This window comes from Mastomys coucha, unplaced genomic scaffold, assembly GCF_008632895.1.
Source record: "Mastomys coucha isolate ucsf_1 unplaced genomic scaffold, UCSF_Mcou_1 pScaffold23, whole genome shotgun sequence".
NCBI classification, from domain to species: domain Eukaryota; kingdom Metazoa; phylum Chordata; class Mammalia; order Rodentia; family Muridae; genus Mastomys; species Mastomys coucha.
The window spans coordinates 115,279,042-115,287,733 of record NW_022196906.1 but is presented as its reverse complement, the minus strand read 5'-3'; the positions used below and the strand labels follow the sequence as shown (position 1 = coordinate 115,287,733).

General features: G+C 51.2%; 1 protein-coding gene across 4 annotated transcripts in view; it reads left to right on the top strand.

Moving 5' to 3' along the window:
- Ulk4 (unc-51 like kinase 4) overlaps positions 1-8,692 on the top strand; it is a 308,678-nt gene that overhangs the window by 139,338 nt on the left and 160,648 nt on the right. The gene's annotated exons all lie outside the window — the stretch shown is intronic.

The following is an 8,692-nucleotide window of genomic DNA, read 5'->3' as shown; positions in this document are numbered from 1 at the left end:
CCCCTCCACCCTCTCCTCTCTCCCTTCTCTTTTCCCTTTCTTCCTGCTGCACTTGTGTGCAGACCGTCTTCTCTTCAGCATGAACGTCAGTAGGCTCCAGATCAGCCCTCACACAGTTGACTTCCTCAGAGCTCAGAATGGCTTAGCCTTCTCTCCCCAACAAAGGACGTGATCTTAAATGAACACTACCCATCAAAACAAATCTTTGGTCTGTGGTTCCTGTGTAAGAAGAATGAAATGGAGCCCAGCACTGGCTTTCTTTCCCTTGAAAATCTCTTCCTCAGACTCTAGTGATCTGAAAGTCAGGTTGCAGCTCAGAGCACAGGAGTGTTGCCAGTCAAGAAAAGTTCCCTTTTTACCAGCACCCTCGACTCCCGGGAGGGAGGGAGCTTCCCTCATTGGTTCAGTTATGCCTGCCAACTGTAGAAAAGGCAAAGGCCAGTCAAACGTGCCTCAGACCCAGGCTCCCAGGCTCCGATGTGAAAGCAAACACCACACACTGTCCACTTCTCAGTGTTCTGCAGGCTCAGGCTTGTGGAGGGTCTTGCTGTGACCACAGGACAGAAGGTAGGAAGGCAGGAAGCAGGCTGTGTGGAGCCACCCGGGGGAGGGAGAGATGGGGATGCTCCGCCCCCTAGCCTTGTTTTCAAGCACCCAGGGACCAAATGTCAAGATGCACATGGTGAGTGTGGTGTCAAGGTTAGAGGAACTGGTCACAGTGCAGGAGGGGGTCTAAAGGTGGCATCAGGAGGAAGGAGAAGAGGGAGAGAAAGATAAGCCTTCTGAAGCTGCTGAGCGAGCGGGCTTGTTTGAGTTACCACAGCCCCCGTGCGTGCCTCTTTCGATGGCTACTGTTGATTGGCAGCCTGCTTGGGCTGAGCCAGTGAAGCCACCTCTGAGTGTGTCTGTGAGGTGTGTCCAGGCACAGGTAGGTCATGGTGACACACACAATGTGTCACCACATGGTGACGGGCACGATCCGGCTTGGGAAGACCACTGGGAGGTGTGAGGGGCGCGATGGGAGTGTGTATCACCCTGGCCGCCAAGTCTATCCTGCCAGCCCTGGCAGAGTTCCCACTACTGTGGACGAAAACCTGACTGAAAAGAGAGAGGCCTCTCTCCTTTGAGTCGGTTTCCTCAGTCGCCAGGTCACAAGGTTGGCATCTCTCCACCCTCAGAGTACAGGCATCCCTTGTTACTTGTTATGTACTTGCGTTGGTCTTGCTCTGGGGGACAGTGGACGCAGAAAACTACTGAGTTGGGCTGTAAAAGTTGGTCACAGTGTGGGAAGCAAAGGGTTCCAGAGTCACTTTGGTGTGTGAGGAACGCGAGGCTCCAGAGCTAGGCAGGCCTTCCTGATAAGATGCTTTGATGACTGTGGGTACCTGCTGTGGGCGGCTCAGTTCCCTTGGTGACAGACAAAAAGTTCTCATCCTTCATGAAACCTTATGCCGTGTGGAAATGCCCCACTTGTTCAACAGTTGGAAATGTGAACATTCCGCCTCAAGAGTTTGCCATGGGGGACTGGGAGGTCAGCACAGTCGCTTCCCCAGCAAATGTGGTGGAGGGTCTGTGCTGCAGACGGCAGGGGTGGCGGTGGCAGAAGTGAGAGAGAGCATCACTTGAGCTCCACTCTCACATGCAAGCGTGTGTGAGACTCTTGTGCTACTGTCTGTGCAAGGATGCATTCCAGATCAAAACTGGGGGCCATGAAAGCAAAATGCCCATTCTTTTAAAGATAATAGAGTGCTTTCCCTTTGAGAATTTCTTGCATGCATACAGCATGCTGTGATCGTATTCACCCCTAACTGCACCTACCCTCACCTCCCAATCCCCACACTCTGCTGGCTTCATGTTTTTGCTTCTGTTTTTCTCAAGAATTCTCTGGGTCCAGTTCATACTGGCCATATACGCTCACGGGTTTGGGACCATCCACCGGGGCATGGCCAACCAACACGGTACTTCCTCTTCCAGCAGCCATCCACTGCAGCTAGCTCCTTGCTGCCCGTGCTGCAGTGCTGACTGGATTGCTCTTGCACATGTCTTGTGCAGGCGACCACAACTGTAGTGAGTTAGTTAGCACAGTGGCTTTGTCCCATTCTGTAAACACTTTTACCCGGTTCCCCACCTCTGGCTCTTTCAGTTCATTAAGCCCCTCCCCCATCATGGTCTCTGAGGCTTGGGGGCAAGGGACACGATAGACATGTCCCATTGCGGCTTCAAGCGTCCACAAATAATCTCTGCATTTTGACAATTTTGAGTTTCTGCTTTAACCACCATGTACTGTACAAAGGAACTTCTCCAACAAGGTCTGAGAGAGGCAGAGAGCGACGGACCTAAAGGGCACCTCGCTACTGTTTAGATAGCAGAGTAATAGGTACTGTTATTCTGTCCATTCACGGCCATCTCCACATCTCAAATTTCAACAGGAAATTCTTTTTTGCAGGTGATGTGCTGCACCTTCATGACTAGCAGCAGTGAGAATTTAGTGAATGCTCACACCACCATATAAACCTTGCTGTCCCACCCTCTCATGATCAGCAGCAGTGAGCATTTAGTGAATGCTCACACCACCATTTCATCATTTAAGCAACAGGGAGTGATGGTGGAACCTGCTCTTCACACCAGGAACTGAGTCCTGCACCTTGCACCACTGCTAGTGTGATGCTCTGAATCCAGAGGACATCCTGTGTTAGGTTTCTTGTTGGATATTATTTGTAGCTTTTATATTTACTTGTTGTGTGTGTGGGGGGGGTGCGGGGGGGGCACCTACATGCCACAACACGTGTGTGGAGGTCAAATGACAACTTTCTATCATGTTGGTTCTGGGGACCAAACTCAAGTCACTGGGTTTGGCCGCAAGTCCCTTGCTCCCGCACGAGCCATCTTGCAGCTGTTGAGTAAAGAGTGAAGTCAGCTGCTTTTCCAAGGTCAGGCTTTGCGTCCTTGAAGGACACTAACCACCTCCTACACTGCGTCTGTGTTGTTTTAGTCAAATAACCCGTGTCGTCCTCAGAGTGCACGTGTTAGCCAGTGCCATGTCTATGGCATCTTTGTGGACACACCCCTTCCTCTTGGGATTCCAGCTATCCCTGTTCTGTGAAGCACACATCTGTACCCTGATGTTTCTGAACTGAAGCAAACCTTCCAAACCTGTGACCCTCCACAGTCGCTGTCAGCCTGGTGACTTGGGTGTCACAGCCGTAAACAATTAACCTCACATTTATTCCCTTTGCATAAATGTATTACAGAAGTCTCTGTCTATGCAAGTCTGAAAAGAAGCGAAAAATAAGAATTCTGAGTTGAATTGTGCTATTTTTCTCTCTTGAGTATCTGATAAAATACCTGTGCACTTTACAACTGGCCTGTTCCCGAAGTTAAGGAAACCGCACATACTTCAGTGTGATTTGACATCTGAGTCTGAGGGCCTGTGTGTGGCATATAACATGTGTGGCATGGCATGTGTGTGACATATGGCATGTGCATGTATGTAGCAAATATGTGGCATATAGCATGTGTGGCATATGGCATATGTGTGGCATGTGTATGGCATATGGAATGTGTATGGAATGTGACATGTATGTGGTATGTGGCATATGGCATGTGTGGTATGTATGTGGCATGTGATGTGTGGCATGTGTGTGGCATGTGGAGTGTGTGTGGAATGTGACATGTGTGTGGTATATAACATATTTGTGGCATATGGAATGTGTGTGGAATATGACGTGTGTGGCATGTGTGTGGCATCTGCACAGCCTGTGCATGGCATGTGGCATGTGTGTGGCAACCTCTGTCAGAGCCTCTGAACGAGGCCCAGTAGGAAGATGGTGAGGGACCCTGTTCCAGTGCCATTACTGATCACCAAGATAGCAGGACACATGATTCGTAGCATGGCAGCCGACAGTGACCTCCGGGTGACCCTTCTCTTCACTCTGCCCAAAGCTGTTTATGGTTAAAGCCTGCATATGGGCTTTGCACCTCATAGCTTTATTTGTGGTTAAAGCCTGCATACGGGCTTTGCACCTTATAGCTTTGTTCTTCCTTCCCAGAGTTCCTTGTTCCCACAGCACATGTTTTCCTTGGTAAACACTTCCCCTGAAAAGGGTTTTCTGGTGCAAGGATACCTCCGCAATCAGGAACCAAGGAATGCTACAAAGTCACACCATGCAACAAACCGCACACAGGGAATTTATTGGAGAGAAACACAGTATGGTGGCTGTGTCTGAGCAGGAATAGAGACAGCAGGGCTGGGAGGATCAGGGAGAGCTTTTATAGGGTCTTAGAAGCTAGTGGGCTAGTGGAAAAGTCCATTCACCATTGACCCTGAGACATGGGGTGGGGATTCCTAAGTCCTTGTTCTGGGACTAGCCAGAGACAGGGTGATTTTCCACTGGCCTCTTATCCCTCCATCCCCCTCTTCTGATGGGCAAGAGTTGCTGGCTTCTTCTCTGTGGCAGGTATCCAGGACCAAAATGGAGGGAGCAGGCTGAGAGCTGGCATGCACGTTTTGCTCTCTTCGCTCTCTGGGTATCACGTGACCAGCTGCATCACATCCACTTTCTTAGAACTGTGAGCTGCAGTTGGTCCCTCCTTCCCGAGGTTCCTGGTCCCTGGATTTTACTGTACCATAGAAAAAAAGCCAAACAGAGGGTGAGAGAGAAGCTCCCACCCCAGTGGAAAGGGTGTGCACTGCTAAGTGTGTGTGTGTGTGTGTGTGTGTGTGTGTGTGTGTGTGTGTGTGTTGGGGTATCTCTCAAACTGACCTTGGAAGGGACTCAGTGATGAAGGAAGAGCTGTTCTGAGGAAGGAGAGGGATTCTAGGTTTAGAGTGGGAGGGTCAGCTCAACAGGGAGAGTGGAATGTGCAGACACGGGTTGGTGTGACATGGCAGCTCCAGAGGCGCCAGGCAGGCCTTTCTGCTGTTTGCTTAATACCAGTTTTGGGAAGCCACCTGAAAACGCACAAGGCAACCTTCACCTGAGTAGAACAGTCATGTGTGACAGAGAGACAGATCACTTACCTTAGGCTCAGGGCTCGTTGAGACAGCTTCAGATCATCGGCCTCTGCTGGAAAGGAATCACTGTGGCTCCTCAGTGACTGAGGATTCAGGCAGTGCTGGCTGTAAGTCTCTATTAGTGGGGCCTACAGGAAAACAGAGGGAAAGCTGGCCACAGGGCCTGGAGGAAGGAAGCACAGGGGACGGCTGAGGGACTGGAGGAAGCAAGCACAGGGGATGGCTGAGGGCCTGGAGGAAGCAAGCACAGGGGACGGCTGAGGGACTGGAGGAAGGAAGCACAGGGGATGGCTGAGTAGGGTCCTGTGTAGGGTCCTAGGACACAGACAAGAGAGAAAGAGCTTCAGCTGCAGGGCCCTGTACATGGGTCAACACCACGGAGACCAGGGTGGGGTGAGCAAGGAGCTGCTCACCAATGGCTGCCTCCTGGCAGGGCGTACACGGTGGAGCCACCTCCCACCCCCACCTAAGTACCCGGGTATATGTGTTGATACCAGAGGAGGGGGTCCTTCCTTTTTCGCTGTCTCTCACTGAGTCTGGAGCTGGGCCGGCAGCTACAAACCACAGTCCCCCTCCCGTCTCTGCCCCCAACCCCCGTTCCAGGTGTGCATAGCTACACTGTTGTTTTGATGTGGGCTCTAAGGATTCAAATCTTGGTCCTCAAGCTTGGCCTGCCCTGCATTTTCACTGTCAGCATCAGGCAGCCATGTTGGGTGGTGTCAGAGGACCAGCCTGCCTCAGTGTGTGTGAGGCTAGACCAGCCTGTCTCAGTATGTGTGAGGCTGGACTTGCTCCCATTGGCCCCGTCTTCTGGGCCCACATCTCTAAGGCCTCTGGATGGGACTGGTGAGCATGGTTTCCCTGAGGCTGCGAGCCAGCACCCACCTGGCCGTGGAGTGTAGAACTGATGAAGAACAGGGTGGAGGTTATTCTTTGCCTCTTTGCAAAGCTTTACAAGTTGCATTAAAGTGTGTTTTTAAAATGTGAATTTGGATATAGCAGCCTTTGAACATTCCTGTAACTCTAATCTCTCATTTTATTTCTATGGTTTATGTTGTGGCTACTTCAATAAATCATTTTAATGCCAAGCGATATAGGTAAACTCTATTTTATTGGAAGAAAAATCTTTATTCATGGCAGATTTTCCAATATGTGCCAAAATACTGCTGTCGTGATATTTTATGCGCCTGTTTCAAAACAAACAGTTGCAAAGCAATTTCAGTGGTGAATGTGAACAATAAAAATGTGATTAGCAGTTCACAAGCCTGGCGGCCATGTTGTTCTAATGGCTCTCCTGCACAGAAAGGAGCCACAGTAAATCTCTGGAGTCAGCCCTGACTTCAGAAAAGCATTTCTTTATAGGCCCTTGGTGCCTACAGGATTTCATCTCCCGGATGTTAAGGTGGCCCAGCTGCAGCCCTGCCACATGTAAGGAATAGTTTGGGTCCTGCTCACTAAGCTTTTACCTCTGCATCTCAGCTCCGGCTGTCCTGATTCATGTGAACTGTTTCTTGGGGTTTGTGTACAGGTTCCTTAGAACTTTAGGAATGCAGATGCTCTGTAATGTGCTCTTGACAAGGGTCTTCTATGCATACAGGCAGAAGTTTCCCAGCACAGGAAGCCAGGTGCCATTAACATTCCAGAAGGCTTAGGAACGAGCCTTTGGAGGGCATCCCCAAATAGATGTCAGTAATACCTGAGGATACAGTAGGTTCATCTCATTCTAAACCCATCTGTGTTGCTCAGGGCTTCTGAGGCTCACAGAAAGGGGCTACGTATAGGCCCATTGCTGTCGGCCACACACAGGGCTCCACCACTGCTAATGTCCTGTTACTGAAAGTGGACTGGCAAGATAGCTCATAGGTAAAAGCACTCCCCATGCCAGACTATGTGAATGTGGTCCGTGGAGCCCGACTATGTGAATGTGGTCCGTGGAGTCCACGTGAAAAAAGCCTGATGCATTGGCTTTCATCTGTGATCCTAGCACTCCCGTGGCAGGACAGGAGACAGACGGGAGAACCACACAGAAACTCTTACGGCACCCAGCCTGGAGTTTGTAGATAGGGTCAGAAACAGCAAGAGAGACCCTGACTCAAGGCAGAGTGGGAGAAAGAAACTGAGTCTCAAAAGTTGTCCTCTGCCCCGACGGGTGCCGTATGTGTGCCCATATCACACATTCCATACACACAACAGTAATTTAAAAATGAAATTTGAGGGTAGGTTTGCACAAGTCCAGGCTCAGTTCTTTAGGCTATAAGTGGTGGAGGGGCATTCAGTTGGTCACAACAGTAACAGGCATATTACTGAGTAGGGCCACAGCAGAGCAGTTGGGCCAAAGTTATCAGGATTAGAAAACTGACTTCCCTGCGATCAGCTGGCTGCTTTAGAGAAAGCAGCCTTAAACAGGATGAAACCTTGTATCCTACACAATTAGAAACACAGAGAGTTTCACCAAGAACACACAAATGGTGGCCTTTTCCATCTCCAGTTTAAAAAAAATCCCCTTTTTCCATTGCTATAATTTGGATCTGGAATGTCCCCAAAGGCTTGGATGACACTGGGGGTGGTAGGACTTAACGGAGGAGGTTAGAGCCTGGGGTGCAAGCCCTGAAGGGGATGCTGCCCCACTCCTCCATGTTACCCCACAGCCCTGCCTCATCATGGGCTGAAAGCAGTGGAGCTGAGTACCCAGGGGCTGGAGCATGAGCCCATGTCAGCCTTCCCTCCCTCTAGCTTATGTTGTCTCGGGTGTTTGCTAATAGCCATCGAAGGCCAGCCCGCTGTCATCCATCATTCCTATGTGTCCTAAGTGTTGGGCATGACTTTGAGTTAAAATGCAATATTCTCTTTTCACTCTCTCTAAACTAGCTGAAAAGCATGGGGTGGGGGCAGTAGGCCAGTGATGTCACGTGCTTCTCAGGACAGCTGACTGCATTGTTGACTCTTGATGGTTGGGAGATGAAATCTAGGAAGCTGTTCTTCTGCATCGTGTCCTTATATAGGGGTCAGCGCAGCGTCCTCACACGGGTCAGCACAGCGTCCTCACACAGGGGTCAGCACGGCGTCCTCACACAGGGGTCATCATGGTGTCCTCACATGGTCAGCACAGCGTCCTTACATAGGGGTCAGCACAGCGTCCTTATATAGGGGTCAGCGCGGCGTCCTCACACGGGTCAGCGCAGCGTCCTTACATAGGGGTCAGCACGGCGTCCTCACACAGGGGTCATCATGGTGTCCTCACATGGTCAGCACAGCGTCCTCACACGGGGTCAGCACAGCGTCCTTACATAGGGGTTAGCACAGCGTCCTTATATAGGGGTCAGCGCGGCGTCCTCACACGGGTCAGCGCGGCGTCCTTACATAGGGGTCAGCACAGCGTTCTCACACGGGGTCAGCACAGCATCCTCACACAGGGGTCAGCGCAGCGTCCTCACACGGGGTCAGCACAGCGTCCTTACATAGGGGCCAGCACGGCATCCTCACACAGGGGTCAGCATGGCGTCCTCACACAGGGGTCAGCGCAGCGTCCTCACACGGGGTCAGCACAGCGTCCTTACATAGGGGTCAGCACGGCATCCTCACACAGGGGTCAGCATGGCGTCCTCACACAGGGGTCAGCATGGCATCCTCACACAGGGGTCAGCACAGCGTCCTCACACAGGGGTCAGCACAGCGTCC